Below are 18,686 nucleotides of genomic sequence, written 5' to 3'. Positions count from 1 at the left end.
TACACAGTAAATTATCTGTTTAAAAAAATGAGTGAAGGAACAAATTAATATCTAGTTTGAGGTATTGTCCTTATTGCTATATTTAAAGAAAACCAGATTTTTATTCCAAAGGAATATATGTTTTTGTAGGTTAAAGTCAATTTTCTTGAACTAGGAATATTGCTTGACCCTTCTTATATACATTATAATTACATTCCTAGAGACTAAGATTAGAACCCTTAATTATCTTCATTTTCCAAGGTAACTAAAATTAGACATTAGCATATTACCTGATGCAGCTTTACAATTCCAAAATTTACAAGCATATAAAACATTTTTACAATTTAACTTTTGCAACAAGAAGTTACAATTTATCAGAAAACTAAGACTTTGGGTACACAAGTGTTTAAAGAGACAATGGAGATTGAAACCATTTTTATTGAATATTTATAGTTTGGTGGTTTATTTGGAAACCTGTTTTCACATTTTAAAAGTTCTCTACAATTTTCAATAGGTGATTTTAATTGAAAGTCTGATATATAAGCTGTAATTATGAATGAAATGTATAGAAAAATAATACTAAATCTGATTAGTATTATTCCAAATTTTCTGTAGTTCTTCACCATTTTGATATATGTAGGTCTGATACTAAATACGTTTTTTCAAAATGTTTATTTCAAAGATAGATACTGTTACGTTGCTAAAATACCTTTGAGAAATAACTTTTAAATGTTAATTTTACAATTTTACATTTATATTATCCCTGAATAGACTATGAAATGGACACTTGTTCACAGTATGAGAGCTGAAGCAAGAAGGCAGAGTGTTACCTTGCAAACACGCAGCAAATATTGATATTGGAGTTTACCAATAATTTATAGTGAGTAGGCAAAATTGCAAATATGGAATCTGCAAGTAATGAGGATTGATTGTATAATTATATGAAATAATACAATTTTTAAATTTCCATTTAAAAATTTTGGAAGATAGAGGAGAAAACAATTCATAATCTTATCACTGTAAGATTTTTATTTTCTATATTTTCTTCCAGTTTCTGTCTCTGATATATATATTTTCAAATATTGCATAGATACCTACTCTTTTTGTCTTCCACCCCAATTTACCTCTGGAAAATCTTCCTCCTCCACTGTATTTTGGGTGGAGTGGTCTCTACGTCTTGCTTCAGAGGTGGGTATGTGACCTATGCCTAAAAATTAGCACATGATATTCACCAGCTATAGTCACTGACACTGGGATAGACATATGCCCACTTAGAACCAGTGTGATGCCCTGAGTTTTTTGTGGACTCCTGGAGAAGAGACACTCTTTTCACACTGGACTTGAACTTGCTGCCATCTTCTTTCACATGGAACCTAAGACTGAACCTAATGCAGAAGGATGCAAATTAGAGAGACTAAGGGAAACCAAGTCCTGATGAAATCAATCCTGAATTACTCAGTTTATTTTTATAAGAATTGTCTATATTTAAGATGTATAACAAGATGTTTTGATGTACATATACATTATGAAATGGTTACTACAGTCAAGCTTATCAACATATCCATCACCTCGCATAGTTGCCTTTTGTGTTTGTGTGTGTGTGTGTGTGTGTGTGTGTGTGTGTGTGGTGAGAACACTTAAGATTTACTATATTAAAAGACGAATACTGTCTGTTACCACTTATGTGGAATGTAAAGAGTAAAACAAATGAATTAATAAAACAAAACAGAAACAAACTCACAGATACAGAGAACAAATTAGTGGTTACCAGTGGGGAGAAGAATGGGGGAGGGGCAAGATGGGGTAAGTGATTAAGAGGAGTAAACTACTATGTATAAAATAAGTAAGCTATAAGGATATAATGGGACTTCCCTGGTTAAGACTCCTCACTCTCAATGCAGGGGGCATGGGTTTGATCCCTGGTCGGGGAACTAAGAGCCCACATGCTGCACAGTGTGGCAAAAAAAAAAATTAAGGATATATTGTAGAGCACTGGGAATATAGCCAATATTTTATAATAACTTTAAAAGGAGTATAAGCTATAAAAATACTGAGTCACTATGTTATACATCTGAAACTAATATAATATTGTAAATCAACTATAATTTAATAAAATAAAAAATATAGGAGAATTAAATAGACAGAAATAAAAAGAATTCTATGTAAATTTTAAAAAAGAATATTTACCTTCTATCTGATATTTGGAGATTGCAAACAATGTTTCTATCGTTTAAAAAAATTTACTCTCAGCAGATTTCAAGTATACAATACAGTATTATTAACGATAGTCACAGTGTACATTAGGTCTCTAGAACTTAGTCATCCCACATAACTGAAACTTTGTGCCCTTTGATGAAAATATCCCCATTTTCCTCTCCCTACCCCACCTCTGGTAACCACCATTCTCTCTGCTTCTATGATTCTGACTTTTTTCAAATTAAGCAAGATCTATGGTATTTTTCTTTCTGCATCTGACTTATTTCATTCAGCACAATGCCTTTCTAGGTTCATCCATGTTGTCACAAATGACAGGATTTCCTCGTTTTTTAAGGCTGAATAATTCTTTTTTAAAATAAATTCATTTCTTTCTTTATCTTATTTTGGCTGCATTGGGTCTTCATTGCTGTGCATGGGCTTTCTCTAGTGGCAAGTGGGAGCTACTCTTTGTTGCAGCGCACAGGCTTCTAATCGTGGTAGCTTCTCTTGTTGTGGAGTACAGGCTCTAGGCGCATGGGGTTCAGTAGTTGTGGCATGCAGGCTCAGTAGTTGTGGCTCATGGGCTCTAGAGCGCAAGGTCAGTAGTTGCAGTGCACGGGCTTAGTTGCTCTACAGCGTGTGGGATCTCCCGGACCAGGGCTCGAACCCATGTCCCCTGAATTGGCAGGCAGATTCCTAACCACTGGGCCACCAAGGAAGTCCAGTAATTCTTTTTGTTGTTGTTTTTTGTTTTTTTGTGGTACGCGGTCCTCTCACTGTTGTGGCCTCTCCCGTTGCAAAGCACAGGATCTGGACGCACAGGTCAGCAGCCATGGCTCACGGACCCAGCCGCTCCGCGGCATGTGGGATCTTCCCAGACCGGGGCACGAACCCGTGTCCCCTGCATTGGCAGGCGGACTCAACCACTGTGCCACCAGGGAAGCCCCCAGTAATTCTTTTATATGTATGTCAGTATTTTTTTATATATAAATATGTATATCACTGTATATATATATATATTTACTGTTATATACATATATATTGATATATATAAGTACACATATATGTATACTATATATATATATATATCAGTAAATATCACTATTCCTTTATCTGTTCGTCCATCAGTGGTTGTTTCTGTTTCTTGGCTATTGTGATAATGCTGCAGTGGACATGGGAATGCAAATACCTCTTTGAGATAAGGCTTTTATTTCCTTTGGATATATATCCAGAAGTGGGATTGTTGGATTATATGGTACTTCTATTTTTAATTTTTTGAGGAATCGTCATATTGTTTTCCATAATGGCTGGACCAATATACATTCCCACCAACAGTATACAAGGATATCCTTTTCCTCCACATCCTTGTCAACACTTGTCAGCCTTTAACTTTTTGATAATAACCATCCTAACAGGTGTGAAATGATATCTCATTGTGGTTTTGATTTTCATTTCCCTGATGGTTGGTGACATTGAGCATTTTTTCATATACTTGCTGGCCATTTGTATGTCTTCTTTGGAAAAATGTTTATTCTGGTCCTTTGCACTTTTCTTGATCAGGTTGTTTCTTTGCTGTTGAGCTGTAGGAACTCCTTATATATTTTGGATATTAATCCCTTATCAGATGTATGGTTTGTAGATATTTTCTACCATTCCACAGGCTGCCTTGTCACTTTATTGTTTCCTTTGCTGTGCAAAGTTTTTTAGTTTGATACAGTCCTACTTGTCTATTTTTGCTTTTATTGCCTGTGCTTCTGGTATCATATCCGTGAAATCATTGCCAAGACCAATGTCATGAAGCTTTTCCCCTATTGTCCTCTAGAAGTTCTAGTTTCGGGTGTTATTCTTAAGGCTTTAATCCATTTTGAGTTAATTTTTGTGTATGGCATAAGGTAATGGCCCAGTGCCATTCTTTTACATGTGGATATTCAGTTTCCCAGCCCCACTTATTGGAGGGACTGTCCTTTCCTCATTATCTATTATTGATGCCCTTGTTGAAGATTAGTTGACCATCTATGTGTGGATTTATCTCTGTTCTGTTCAGTTGATCTGTACATCTTTCTTTGTTCAAGCAGCATAATATTTTGATTACTGTAGCTTTGTAATGTATTTTTGAAATCAGGAAGTGTGAGGCCTTTAACTTGTTCTTCTTAAGATTGCTTTGGCTATTTAGGATCTTTTGTGGTTCTCTATGAATTTTAGAATTTTCTTTTCTGTTTTTGTAAAAAATGTTACATGGGTTTAATAGTGATTGCATTGAATCTGTAGCTCACTTTGCATAATATGGACATTTTAACAGTGTTCTTCCAGTCCATGAACACTGAATATCTTTCCATTTATTTGTGTCACCTTCCATTTCTTTCATCAGTGTTTTATAGTTTTCATTTTACAGGTCTTTTACTTACTTGGTTAAATTTATTTCTAAGTATTTTATTATTTTTGGTGCAATTGTAAATGAAATCGTTTTCTTGGTTTCCTTTTCGGATAGTTTGTTGTTGGTGTAAAGAAATGCTACTGATTTTTCTGTGTTGATTTAGTCCTGAATTTAGCTCTGCCTCATGTCAGCCATACTTCTCATTTTTGGTATATGAGCCAATAGTTTTTTTTCTTTCCTTTTTAATTTTTTGGCTTAAGCTGTCAGTTGCAATGAAATGAATCCTAGCTGATACAATGTAGTTTCAATCATAGCATCATATACATTTATAATCTTGCTTTTGCCCTCATAATATTTTATCTGGATATATAAATATAAGGTTGACACTTTTTAATTAACATCTGTTAATAATTTGCAGTTTTTAAAAATATAAATATGAACTTTATATTCTCATTATTATAAGTCTCTAGATCCTTTAGATTCTTATTGCAATATAAATTTTTTTATAACTTTTCCATTTCATTTTTGAGAGTTCATTTGCCTATCAGAATATTCAATGTTTGAAAATGCAAGAAAACTGTCTCAAATTTTTTTTTCTTCGATAATGTATCTAGTCAAACTACAAGTAAATACTTTTTGTTGACATTTTTTGTGCTGCTTTCTTTTCTGGAATTCAGCAACTTTTACTTTAGTCATGTCACATTAAAAGCTGCAAGCCTTTTTTGTGTGTCACATTTTCTATTGACTTACCAGAAATAATGTATATTAAAAAAATTAGTTCTCATTGTTGCAGTTCATTATACAGTAGTAGGTTATTGTTGCTGTAGACTTTGAAATAACACCTGTCTTCTTTTGTTTTAAGAAAAAGTTATAGTTTTGAACATAGAAACTATTCAGTTCTTATAGAACAATATTTAGAATAGTTTTAAGTTTACATAACACTAATTATGGCCATTAGTAATTATAAGAATGCCAGTTAAGTCATATCTAAAATTGTAAAGAGGTATTAAAAATTGCATATTGTATTATTATTTTATATATTAATCTTCCTATTTCTGTTAACTTACCATATTATGAACATATTAACAGGATACATATTCTAACAACACATTACCTATAATGTTAAGTATTTAAAGTTAAGACTCAAACATTAAATAGCCACAATACTAGTAAAGTTTAGTCTACTGTAATTTTTTTATTAATCAAACTATTTTAATATTTGTATCTTTAACACCAGGTTCAGATAATTGTATAATATACATAATAAATATATTTCAGGTATATTCTGCATGTAAGAGAAGACTCCCTGATAGCTTGGCATTGTGATGGCATTATACAGAATATTGGAAAATACAGCACAGGAAGTATAATAAAAGGAAGATGAACAGTTCTGTTTTCACCACAAGAGGCTTAAATTTGTATGTCTTAACATTGACCTAGCCTGTGAGATAAGCTCAAATCTTTGTGTGTGTGTATGTTTGTGTGCTTATGATTGATCCTAGATGAAAACAGTAATTGAATGCATGGAAATATTTCCTGTCTGGGGTCATTTGCTAATGTGGGGAAGCAGAAGAGTGTGTTTTCAAGACAGAAATTGTCTGGGTGAGTGGGAAAGTAAACTTAAAGGGAACTGTGGTAGGATTATGGAGAAATGTTAAGTATCCTTTTGAGGTTTGTCATCATAGAATTTAAAATCAAATCAGTCTGCCTTGATACCAAAACCAGACATAAAAAGAAAAAATAATAGACCATTATCTTTTATAAATGTAGACACAAAAATCCTCCACAAAATACTAGCAAACCGAATCCAGCAGCATATAAAAAACATTATACACAATGACTAAAGAAATTTGTCCTAGGAATTTAAAGTTAGTTTAACATCTGAAAATTAATTAATGTAGTATATCAATACAATAAAGAAAACCACATGATCATTTCAATAGATGCAGAAAAAGCATTTGACAAAATCCAACACATTTTCCTGATTTAAAAAGAAATTCAACAAACTAAGAATAGAAGGGAACTTCCTCAGTCTGAAAGGGCACCTACACGAAACTCACAGATAATACCATACTTAATGATAAAAGAATGAGAATGTTTCCCTTAAAATAATAAAACAAGAATGTCCACTCTTTGCGTACGCGGGCCTCTCACTGTTGTGGCCTCTCCCGTTGCGGAGCATAGGCTCCAGACGCGCAGGCTCAGCAGGCACGGCTCACGGGCCCAGCCGCTCGGCGTCATGTGGGATCTTCCCGGACCGGGGCACGAACCCGCGTCCCCTGCGTCGGCAGGCGGACTCTCAACCGCTGCGCCACCAGGGAAGCGCAAGAATGTCCATTCTTTCCAGTTGTATTCAACATTGTACTGAAGGTTCTACCAAGGGCATTTAGGCAAGAAAGTGAAATTGAAAGTACTTTAGATTGGAAATGGAAAAGTAAAATCTCTTGTTTGCAGATGACATGATTTTGTAAATAGAAAATACTAAGGAATCCAGTAAAAAACTATTAGATGAAGATGAAGCCATATGTTTAATCTTTTTTTCCTTATCCTGTGTCCCACCAAGTGTGCAGAATGCATTTAGTTACTAAACATTCTTCAGCGCCTTGTAATGCCAGTTACCTCCTCCACAACCATGGATTCTGCCCCTTCCTCGCTTTTGAAGCTCTGCTGTGTGCTGCTTCTTTGTTAGAAGCAAAACCAAAAACTCTCATGGAGAACCAGCTGCAGAAGACAGTCTCCCTAGATAAGGCATTTGAGGAGGGAGGGCCTGGATGTGGGATAGAGAATGTCCTGGTGTACCCGCCACACCTCAGGAATGTTACTGAGGATGGAATGGCGGCTTTTGGAAGACTATTTCTAGAAGAAAAGATGTTGACTTTCACAAGCCAAAGATGTAATGAAGTATAGAAGGCTGCCATATTTGCAGAGCTAGGTTCTTCGGTTCTCACTTTAGTGACGGTAAATGCTGAAAGGACTTCTAGAGCTATTTGCAGTTCCAGGAGACTCCTTCAAGAGCACTTCTGCAGTGGCTGAGTGCAGCTTGTGAAAAGACAGGAAAAACTGCCAGCAGGATAGAAAACAAACAAACTAGAGTCAGGTGGTAGGTAAAAGGGCAGTCCCCAGTCAAGACTCTATCTTGAAGCGAAAGAAAGTGGAAACTGTATCTGGAAAGGGATAAAGAGGCCACCAGCTCAGTAAACTGCAGGAAGAACCTCAGTCTCTCGACTCCGATGCCCACAGCCCCACATCAAGCACTTCTCTAGCCCTTGCTTTTCATGTGGTTACCACTCAAGACGACAGCTCTGATATGGATATGGCTTCTGGTTTTGACAAGACAACTGTCTTTCCCTTTCAATCTCACATGTGGAAAAAGGCAGAAAATATGGTGTGGCTTTATCTCTAAAGGCATTTTGGGGAAGTCCTCCTTAACGCCCATCTGTTTAAGCCTTACTGCAGCAATAAGAAAGCAGCATCTGAGAAGCTGGAGGAGCAGGGCCAGAGCCTCAACCCATTTCCAATGAGGGTTGATGACTGAGGCTTATAGAGAAGGGGAACAAAAATCTGTTTAAATTTTGGAAAGACAAGTGGCTGTAATCGTTTTCTAGAGCTGCCATAACAAAGTACTACAGACTAAGTGCCTTAAACAACAGAAACTTATTTTCTCACAGTTCTGGAAGCTAGAAGTCTGAAATCAAGGTGTTGGCAGGGTTGGTTCCTTCTGAGATCCTGGAGGTCAGGTTCTGTTCCTCGGTTTCTAGATGTTTGTCTTCTCCCTCTGTCTTCACATTGTCTTCCCTCTGTGCTTGTCTGTGTCCAAATTTCCTCCTGTGATAAGGACAGCATTCAGACTGGATGAAGACCCACCCTAATGACTTCATTTTAATTTAATTACCTCGTTAAAGACCCTGTCTCTAAATACAGTTTTATTCTGAGGTACTGGAGTTTAGGACTTCAACATGTAAATGGGGGGTCGGGGGAGACAATTTAGCCCCTAACAGTTCCTATCCTGTTTTTGATTTGGATATTTGCTATTCTGCCAAAAGACAATTTCTAGGATGGTATTGAATTGGTTCTTCTTTTCTCCATTTCCACAAACTCTAAAGCCAGTATAGAGTTTACTAAAAGAGCAAAAAGTATATATAATATTTAAGATATTGAGTATTTCATAAGAAGCTGAATGCTGCTGTAAAGTGCTCTTAAAAGTCTTTAAATCCCCTTCTAGTGAATGAAATTAGGGAAATTGCAGGGGACAGAGATAGGGTTAATTATGTAGTTTTATCCTTCTATATTGAGAAGCAGTGGTTGAGGCATCTTTCAAAGATGACGCTATCCAAAAATGGGCAGAAGACCTAAATAGACATTTCTCCAAAGAAGATATACAGATTGCCAACAAACACATGAAAGAATGCTCAACATCATTAATCATTAGAGAAATGCAAATCAAAACTACAATGAGATATCATCTCACACCGGTCAGAATGGCCATCATCAAAAACTCTAGAAACAATAAATGCTGGAGAGGGTGTGGAGAAAAGGGAACACTCCTGCACTGCTGGTGGGAATGTAAATTGATACAGCCACTATGGAGAACAGTATGGAAGGTCCTTAAAAAACTACAAATAGAACTACCATATGACCCAGCAATCCCACTACTGGGCATATACCCTGAGAAAACCATAATTCAAAGAGAGTCATGTACCAAAATGTTTATTGCAGCTCTGTTTACAATAGCCAGGACGTGGAAGCAACCTAAGTGTCCATCAACAGATGAATGGATAAAGAAGATGTGGCACATATATACAATGGAATATTAGTCAGTCATAAAAAGAAATGAAACTGAGTTATTTGTAGTGAGATGGATGGACCTGGAGTCTGTCATACAGAGTGAAGTAAGTCACAAGGAGAAAAACAAATACCGTATGCTAACACATATATATGGAATCTAAGAAAAAAAATGTCATGAAGAGCCTAGGGGTAGGATGGGAATAAAACACAGACCTACTAGAGCATGGACTTGAGGCCATGGGGAGGGGGAAGGGTAGGCTGTGACGAAGTGAGAGAGTGGCATGGACATATATACACTACCAAACGTAGGGTGGATAGCAAGTGGGAAGCAGCTGCATGGCACAGGGAGATCAGCTCGGTGCTTTGTGACCACCTAGAGGGGTGGGAGAGAGGGTGACACGAGGGAAGAGATATGGGAACATAAGTATATGTATAACTGATTCATTAGTTGTAAAGGGGAAACTAACACACCATTGTAAAGCAATTATACTCCAATAAAGATGTTTAAAAAAATTAAAAATAAAATAAAAGTACCTGGCACATACATGGTCCTCAGAAAATATTTCCTGAATGAATAAATGAATGAAGGAATGTACCACTAACAAAAAAAAGATGATTGTTTTCCCTCATAATAATAAACTTGTAATAATTTCTTAGGCTTGTCACTAGAAGTATTTGTTAACAATTTTGAATTCAGGTTTTGCCAAGGTTCTGATCACTCAAACTTTTACCACTGAAATATTAATCAAGCCACACTAAGCTTTCTAGTGTAAATACCTTGAAGGAGAATGTAATAAATATACAGAGAGGTGACTTGCATCCTGTGTCACCTCCCTCTTTGTTACTATTTGATAGGGTGTTTAATTTATATGAGACTTCTAAAACAGGAAGAAGAAAGAGGAGAAGAAAGCTCTAAAGAGGAGAAGAAAGCTCCTCTTTGGGAAAACTCACATCTTTTAAGATAAGGGATCCTGTATGAATAGTACCAAAGCATTATCACCTAGTAGCTAATGAATTCTATTGAAATGTTACACTATATGAAAAAATAAAATGTGCATGTGTTCAAGATGGCACAAAATACAGCTTACTGCCTCTTGGGGTACATTTCTTAGAGGGCTTACTAAATATGTAAATAGTTGACTTTTGTTAGTATTGTGTGACTGATGACTTCACTGAGAACCTGCACAATTCAGGCTTAGCTCTGGATTCAGTTGACTTTGTGAAGTATTTACACATGCAGAGTGGGCATTTGGCTTGTTTTAACCTATTAGGATTTTATTTTCATTTTATATTAAAGAAATTCTGTTAGAAGAAAAGAGGTATGTATCAATCCTGAGTGGGCTGGTTTGGGGATGGCTTCTTTCAGTGAGGCTTTCTAAACATTGAAATTAGAAATTAGGTAATTAGTGAATCCTGAAAGTCTAGCTCTTCAATTCTAAAATCTTCATTTAAAGCCTCTCATTTCAGCTTTTCTAAAAGTTCAAGGAAAAAAGGTCTCCAGTTCAGACTTTTTCTGATGAGGGAAGACCATTTTGCCTACCTTCTAAAAATGTGACTCAGTGCTTAAATTTAAAACTAGATTTAAAAATTAGTACAAATAACAAGCAGTGAGCCATTTTTTATGGGTATACTATAATTTTATAATTATTAATCTAAAATTAAAATTCTATACTTCGTCCTTTTGAAAAAACCTACATACTACATGTCACAGTACACACAAACTACATGGTAAAGTTGGGTGGGTGCTCCCATAACCTTTGAGATATAGTATAGGAATCTTAGCCATTATCTTCTTTCTCCTGAGTAATATTTGAGTTTTATTTTGTATATTTTGCCTGGTCTTAGTATTGGTAGAATATACTCTAATGTGGATCATCTCTATTTCTGTATTTATTTGTTACTAGACCCAACCACGGTCTTTTCCCCTTTCTACCTCTCTTGACTTGTGGAATGTACTATATATGGTCATACAATTTGTAATCATATATTAGAAATCACAAATCTGTTTTGTGCTTTTTATGTTGTTAGATACTGATACTCAGACTTTTACTAGGATATTAAATGCATTTAGTCTTATTACAAAATTTTTAAAACAATATAAACAGAAAAGCACCCTTGAGGCTTCCCTATTTTCATGAAGCTCTTCTACCAAGTACATTCACTTCATACTGTATGTCTTCTGAATATTAATCCCTATGTCTATGTATTGAAAATATTTCATCGTCTTTTTCTTGCCTTTCAACTTATTATATGGTTTTAACTTTTTTTTAGTTTTAGTTACACAGAACATTTAATCTCAACATGTTCAAGATTATCAATCTTTTATGACTTTTTTGTATCTTATATACAAATGCATTTTTACTTCAATGCTATATATGTTGTTTGATACTTTTTACCTTAGTGTTTAGTCAGTCTGGAATTTATTTTTATAAATGGTGCTGGGTTGAGATTGAACTTTATTTTTTATTGTAAAAATCATGAGTGACTGTTAAATTTCTCACATGCTTTTGGGGTCATCTTAAATATTAAGATGATCATAATGGTTTTCCTTCTCTAATCTGTAATGTGACATGTCATGCAAACAATGCAAGTGGCCAAGCAGCCCACATATCAGACTTGCTGGAGCAATGTTTACTAGAGAACGCTTATGTGGATGGAGTCAGTAACTTAATGGTGAACCTCCATTGCCTCATTCCACTCTGAAGCAGAGCATAGCACAGTCTATTCAGGCCATAGGGCAAATGCCATTAGAGGGCCCTTGACTGTTGAACTATGGAGCTTTTAATGAATAATTAGAGAAGCACCATGATTTCCCCTGGCATGATCAGGGACCAGACTATAGTAGTAATAAGATGTGGCAGAACTTTGATTCTAGCACTGTCCTGACAGCATGGCATTCAAGGTTGAAGGGATATCTAAGACTGGTGGTTATAGTTGTAAGATGCTGCAAGTTAGCCGTAGGGTTGCCATGCCTAACTCACAGTGGGCCACACCAGTATATACGACTGGGTTAGCACCATCCCCTTCCCTGGCATGAAGGGAGTTATAGGTGGCACTGGGGTCCACATACTGTGGTTGACCAGTATTGATTGCCTTAGGCTCTGGGCCATTGCCAGTTTCATGGAGCTTTGAAAGATGCCACATTTTGGGGACGCCAGCTTGGAGGGGACCAATGTTAGACTAATTAACTCTGACTTCTCATTGCCTGTTTGGCCATGATCCATTTTTCTCTTAATATTCCAGCACATCTGATTTACTTTACAGATGTGATCTGCTTTAGCTAGGATTTTTAAAATCTACTTTCCTAAATGAGATTAAGATAGACTTTTCTTTTATTATACTCCCCCTACCTGACTTTAAATTTTCCTTTTATGTTAAATATGTACAAGGTATCCTCTAGGAACTTTTAATTTTTTCTATAGTTCTACAGTTTTGTTTCTAATATGATTTATTTCTGAATTTTCTCCTTTTAAAGACCCAGCTTTGGTTTTATTGATTGTTATGGAGTGAATGTTTGTGTGCCCTCCAAACTCATATGTTGAAGCCCCAGTCTTCAGTGTGGCTATATTTGGAGATGGGATCTCTAAGGAAGTAGTTAAGGTTAAATGAGATCATAAAAGTAGGGGCTTGATCTGGTAGGATTAGTGACTTTATAGAAGAGCCACTAGAAAGCTCTTTCTCTTTCTCTCACTCTCTCTAGCTCTCTGCTCATGCACCAAGGAAAGGCTATGTGAGAGGGAACATAGGGAGAAGGTAGCCGTCTACAATCCAGAAAGAGAGCTCTCACCAGGTCAGCCAGAACCTTGATCTTGGACTTCCAACCTCCCAAACCATGAGAAAATAAATTTTTGTTTTGTTCTTCAGGACTGTTGTTTAAGCCACTCAGTTTATCGGTTGTTTGTTTGTTTGTTTTAATGGCAGTCCACGATGATCAACTCTGTTGCTTATTTATGTGTTCGATTTTCACTTGCTTGTTTCCTAGCTTATTTGTTTCTCTTACACGTCATTTTTATTTATTTATTTATTTTATTTTTGGCTGTGTTGGATCTTCACTGCTGCCGGCGGGCTTTCTCTGGTTGCGGCAAGCGGGGGCTACTCATTGTGGTGGCTTCTCTCGTTGTGGAGCATGGGCTCTAGATGCATGGGCTTCAGTAGTTGTGGCTCTAGAGCACAGGCTCAGTAGTTGTGGCTTAGTTCTCCACAGCATGTGGGATCTTCCCAGACCAGGGCTCGAACCTGTGTCCCCTGCACTGGCAGGCAGATTCTTAACTGCTCTGCCACCAGGGAAGTCCCTTACACATCATTTTTAAAGAATGGGTTGCATTCTTTGAAAAACCCTTGGCTCAGTCTTATAGTTCATTTATTTTTATTTTGACCATTTTGATAGTTATCAATTGATTTTTTAAAATTTCAGTGGTCAAAATTTAAATTTCCATGATATTCTGTTGATTCTTTTAAGAAATGAATATCCTTTCATATCTTTCTGAAGTTAGTGGATATTCTAAAATGCCATCCTATTTAATTTATTAAACTTGTGTTTTATAGGTAATGAATTTTTCCTTTTGTTAGGTTTGTTTCCTCTCATTATTGGATTTGTCATTGATTATTGTGATTGAGTGCTCAACTGCGTACTTGAGATTGTTTATGAATTCTGTTTACTTTAGCTTTTCTCCAAATACAGAAGGAAGAGTGGTTAAGACAAAGCTCCTGGATGGGGTGAGCCAGTGGCTTCTTCTGGGTAGTGAGAACTCTATTTTTCCTGGGTGTTGCTAGCCTCCTGAAGCTTCTGTTTTACCCCTTTCACCCTAGGATTAGCTATCTCCGCTCTACCTGATGATAGACATGTCTGTTGCTTAAAGCCTGGCCCAAAGAGAGGTGACCCTGTATGCTCTACTTTAGTACTCCAGCCAGTCACTCTCTTAGTTTTCCCAGACCCCTCATGCATTCATTACCTTAGCACAGCCTTGGACCAGCTCCCATCTTTGTGGGAGTTTTTTTTCTGTGGGTATTTGGGGCTGTGGCTTTCTTCTCTTCATTCCCATCTATTTTCTTTCATGAAAGGCTTCCTCATAGTTTCTGGAGACCTGGGGGTACTGCTTGCTTTTTAAAAAAATTACATCTTTTAGGATATATACTCTTCTGTAATTTCCTGGCACCTGGGGTGTCATGAGAAGACTCTGGCATGTATTCAGTCTTCTCTCTTGAACCAGTCTCCAAGACAGCTACATTTTAAAAACCATTTTATTTTTATTTAATTTCAGACTCATAGAAAATTTTCAAGAATATAAGAAAGAATTTCCAGTTGCTTTACATCCAGATTTCCCAAATATTCTCAGTGTTAACATTTGCAAATAATGATTTGGGAATATATATTCAATATATATTTGGAAATATATATTGAATCATGTAAGAGTAAGTTGTGGTGATATTACTGAAAATGGCACTAAAGCAGTGGTTAAACTGGAAAAAACTGTTAGAATTAACTTTTTTGGATCTCTGGAGTCTAATTTTGGAGTCTGATAAAAACTTGACAACACCCAGAAGAGTGCTTACTAAAGAAAGCAGCTGCTAAATTTCAGTAAGTGAGTTATGTGATGTTTTTACTTTCCCACGTGTTAGCGTAATTCCGGAGGAACAGAACTAACAGGATGTGTGTGTGTGTGTGTGTGTGTGTGTGTGTGTGTGTGTGTGTGTGTGTGTGTGTACAGAGAGAGAGAGAAAGAGATTTATTTTAAGGAGCTGGCTCATATGATTGTGATATCTTAATAAGCCCAAAATCTGATGGGGTACTCAGGGGAGAGTTGCATTTCAAGTCCAAAGGCAGTTCTGCTGGCAAAATTCCTTCTTGCTGGGGGGAGGTCAGTTTTTTTCTATTAAGGTCTTTGATTAGATGAGACTCATCCACATTGTGAAGGGTAATCTGCTTTACTCAAAGCCCATCAATTTAAATGTTAATCTCATTTAAAAAACACTCCTTCACAGCAACATCCAGAATAATATTTGACCAAATATCTAGGTACCCTGACCCAGCCAAGCTGACACATAAAACTAACAATGGTTAGTTTTAACACCCAGCTACTATCCTCCGTTCCCAGATCACAGGTGCCATAGGAATGGCAGCTTGCATGTGCAGCGTGTTGGTGTCAGAGGGGCTGACCACACACAGCAAAGAATACAATCTTTACAAAGAGTAAGTTGGAGACTCGATCTGTCTCTACCACTTGATACTTCAGTATACCAGTTGATACTTCAGTATGCTATTTCCAAAAACAAGGAATTATTTTTTATTATTACATGACTATAATGTAGTTATCCAAATCAGCAATTTACTTTGATGAAATACTGTTACTATATGGAAGCATTTTAAAGGCTCTTGTTACATATTTCAAAATTTCCCTCTCAAAGTTTCTACCAATTTACAGTAGTTTATGAGAATTTCAAATAATTTCTTTACCATTTTAAAATTGTAGACTTAAATAGTTTTCAACTTTGCTAGATTGATATATAGTGTCTTCAGATTCATCCCAGTAGAACTCCTATCTTTTTTTGCTGTTATGATCTTAACTTCCTTCTCTGTATTTTGGGTTTTCTTCATGGAATCTTCCTAAGAATGAAAAAGAAAAAACTTACAACTCTGGAAGTATTGGGGGGACTTCCAAACTTGACTGTCCCTAGCACAAAAGCACTTTTGTTACTATCACTGTTCTTTATTACATATACTCATTTAAAAAAATTATCTTTGTAAACTCTCTATAAAATAATTTTACAGATAAAATTATAAGAGGTTAAATGTCTTTCTCAAAGTTATACAAGTAGTACTTGGTAGATTCTGGACTCCTTTTAGACTGCCTGACTTCAGAGCTGATAACATTATATTGGGCTGCTTAGGTGGGAAGGACAGTGAAACACTCTATGCACATTTGCCAAAGGGAATTCATATCTGCCATATTTAACTGTCTTGAAGATAGTGATCAAAGCATCTTTCATGAAAGATGATGGAAGATATCAGACTGAAGACTCCAGATGGGAATTGGAAGTGATGAAGAGTGTTGGATGTTAATGATGGACAAGAAATACAGCTTTTAGACTAATATGATTGCTAAGTTAAGGGAGATTGTATGTGATCTGAAGACAGAATAAACACTGAAAACCAGCACATACTGCAAAGCTAATAAGGTTTAACAAATCTTCACAGCTGACGAGACGTAACACAAATGTGATGAAAGGGTGGCTGGTAACATTTGGACTCTGATACATGGCTAAAAAGAATATAGCAGAGGAGCTGATAATCCAGCAAAGAGGAGTAGAGGACTTTTGACGAAGAACAGTCAGAATGGAAAAATCAAGAAATATGAAAGCAGGACAAATTTCTGGAGATCATCTAGCCCTACTCTCTTTACCTTACAGATAAGAACACTGAAGCCCTCTTGAAATTATAGAGCTAGGAAGTTGCATAGTCAAGATTAGAAACTACATTTTTGACTCTTAAGTCCTGATCTTTTTCTACTGTCTCTTGAATATTATGAAATTTTAATCCGTAATATTAAAATATCTTATTTTCACTTCAAATTCTTTTTGGAAGTAGGCAGGTTCAGTGTTGTAGTCATTCAATTATCGGTTACAAGTGAGATATTTTCTAGAAATGGGAATGATGAAAATTGAAATTTTAATGCTGAAACACCCCAACTCTTAAGATAGTGACACAGATACTATTACTTTTCTCAAACCAAAAAGAGTTGCATCGTCTGGGTTAGTCCGTGGTTAAAAATATATGCACTTCCTGCAACAACAATGTTGGAGAACAAAAGAATGGCAAATTTTTTGTTTGAAGGAACAGTCATTTTTCTCATTCACATACAAACAATAAAAACAATTTCTATTATAAGTAGCCATTTATCTTCATTCCTATTCTGTATTTATTTATTCACACTGTCTTATTAAATTCTGAGATTATTCAGAACTCATTGGATGTGTTGTAATTTTACCATCTGGGATACATCAGTCATAAAGTACATATACATTGTAATAAGTGATGCTTCATAAGAATTCACATTGGCTGTACTCCATCTTTAAGACCTTTGTTCTGTTGAACAATGGAACTGTGTAATATTTCAGTTCAAGAAGAATTGATCTTATTTTCTAAGTTTTTTCAGACTCTGCTATAACATTCTAAAATAACATTCATGAAATATAGAAATCTTTGGAGAATTTATGTAAAATCCATATTTTCTTTAGCTCATGAATTTTACTTTAATGCTACAAATATCTATAATAATTATACTATATTAAGTTATTTAGAACTGTTTAGTGGGATTCTACAGACCTTGGTGTTCTCTTTAATAAATTCCATTTAACTAGTAATGCATTGTAATGTGTTGTTATAGATAAGAAATGGCTCACTAACCTCTTTTCCATCCATTAGTATATTTAACCAGTTCCAGATGCTCCACAGACACATAGAAGAAATTGAGGAAAATTAGGGAAGTGATATGAATGATTCCTGCATGTAAAGTACTATTTAGGCCTTTAGGGATCAACAGACAGAGAACCATGTTTCCATCATCAACTCATTTATTGCTGGAGATTCAAAAATAGTATCTCTGTCCTCAGAGAGGTTACAGTCTAGTGGTGAGAATTAGGCAGTAAACTTCATTATATTATGTCACAGAATGTTGTAAATACCAGAAGTTGAGAGGACATGAATGTCAAGCAGGGAGAAATTGCAGCTGGTTGAGGATATCCAGGAAGACTTCTTGAAAGACATGGTATCTGAAGTGGGTCTTGAAAGTAGGTTATTTATAGGTTATGATAGAGTAAGGAGAATAACAGGAGCAAAGGTGTAGAGACAGAATACATTGCATATGTTTGGGAAATATCAAATGACGTAAGTCGATGCTGTTTGGAAGATGAAGAGAAGAAAGCAATGCTAGCAACCATTTAATGAGCACCTACTACATGCTGTGCTTCTTGCCACATACCCTGCATGAATTATTTTATTGAGCTTTCAGAACACTCTGAGATGGTGCTAGTATTATTCCTACTTTCCAGATGAAAAGATATTAAGTGATTTGCCCAAGATGATACAGCTATTAAGTTGATGTTCTTAGATCTTAATCTAGGTCTGACTGGTAATAAAATCTGTACTCTTAACTACTTCACTATAGAGTTACATTGTGGAGAATTCACAAAAAAAAGTGGGGAACTTATTTCCAATTATGTTAGCAATGTCAAGCAATATTTTTTTAGCAAGAGGACCAATTATTGGGAGTTTATAAGACTAATCTGTTATCAATGAGTTGAAAGAATATGGGGAGAGAAAAAGTAGACAGACTGGTTAGTAGGCTGTTTATAG

General features: G+C 35.9%; 1 protein-coding gene across 2 annotated transcripts in view; it reads left to right on the top strand.

Moving 5' to 3' along the window:
• The window catches only part of ZCWPW2 (zinc finger CW-type and PWWP domain containing 2), a 135,956-nt gene that overhangs the window by 26,654 nt on the left and 90,616 nt on the right, over positions 1–18,686 (top strand). The window contains exon 1 of one of the 2 annotated variants that reach the window (XM_067005855.1): positions 5,828–5,967. The exons of the other annotated variant lie outside the window; for it this stretch is intronic. The gene's annotated coding sequence lies outside the window, so the exon portion shown is untranslated. Of the gene's footprint in view, positions 1–5,827; positions 5,968–18,686 lie in introns of those variants that run through there. 2 annotated transcript variants of the gene reach the window in all.

The sequence above is a fragment of the Kogia breviceps genome, chromosome 10 (assembly GCF_026419965.1).
Source record: "Kogia breviceps isolate mKogBre1 chromosome 10, mKogBre1 haplotype 1, whole genome shotgun sequence".
Taxonomy (NCBI): Eukaryota; Metazoa; Chordata; class Mammalia; order Artiodactyla; family Physeteridae; genus Kogia; species Kogia breviceps.
Note: the sequence above shows the minus strand (reverse complement) of the source record. Positions and strands in the feature narration are given on the sequence as shown.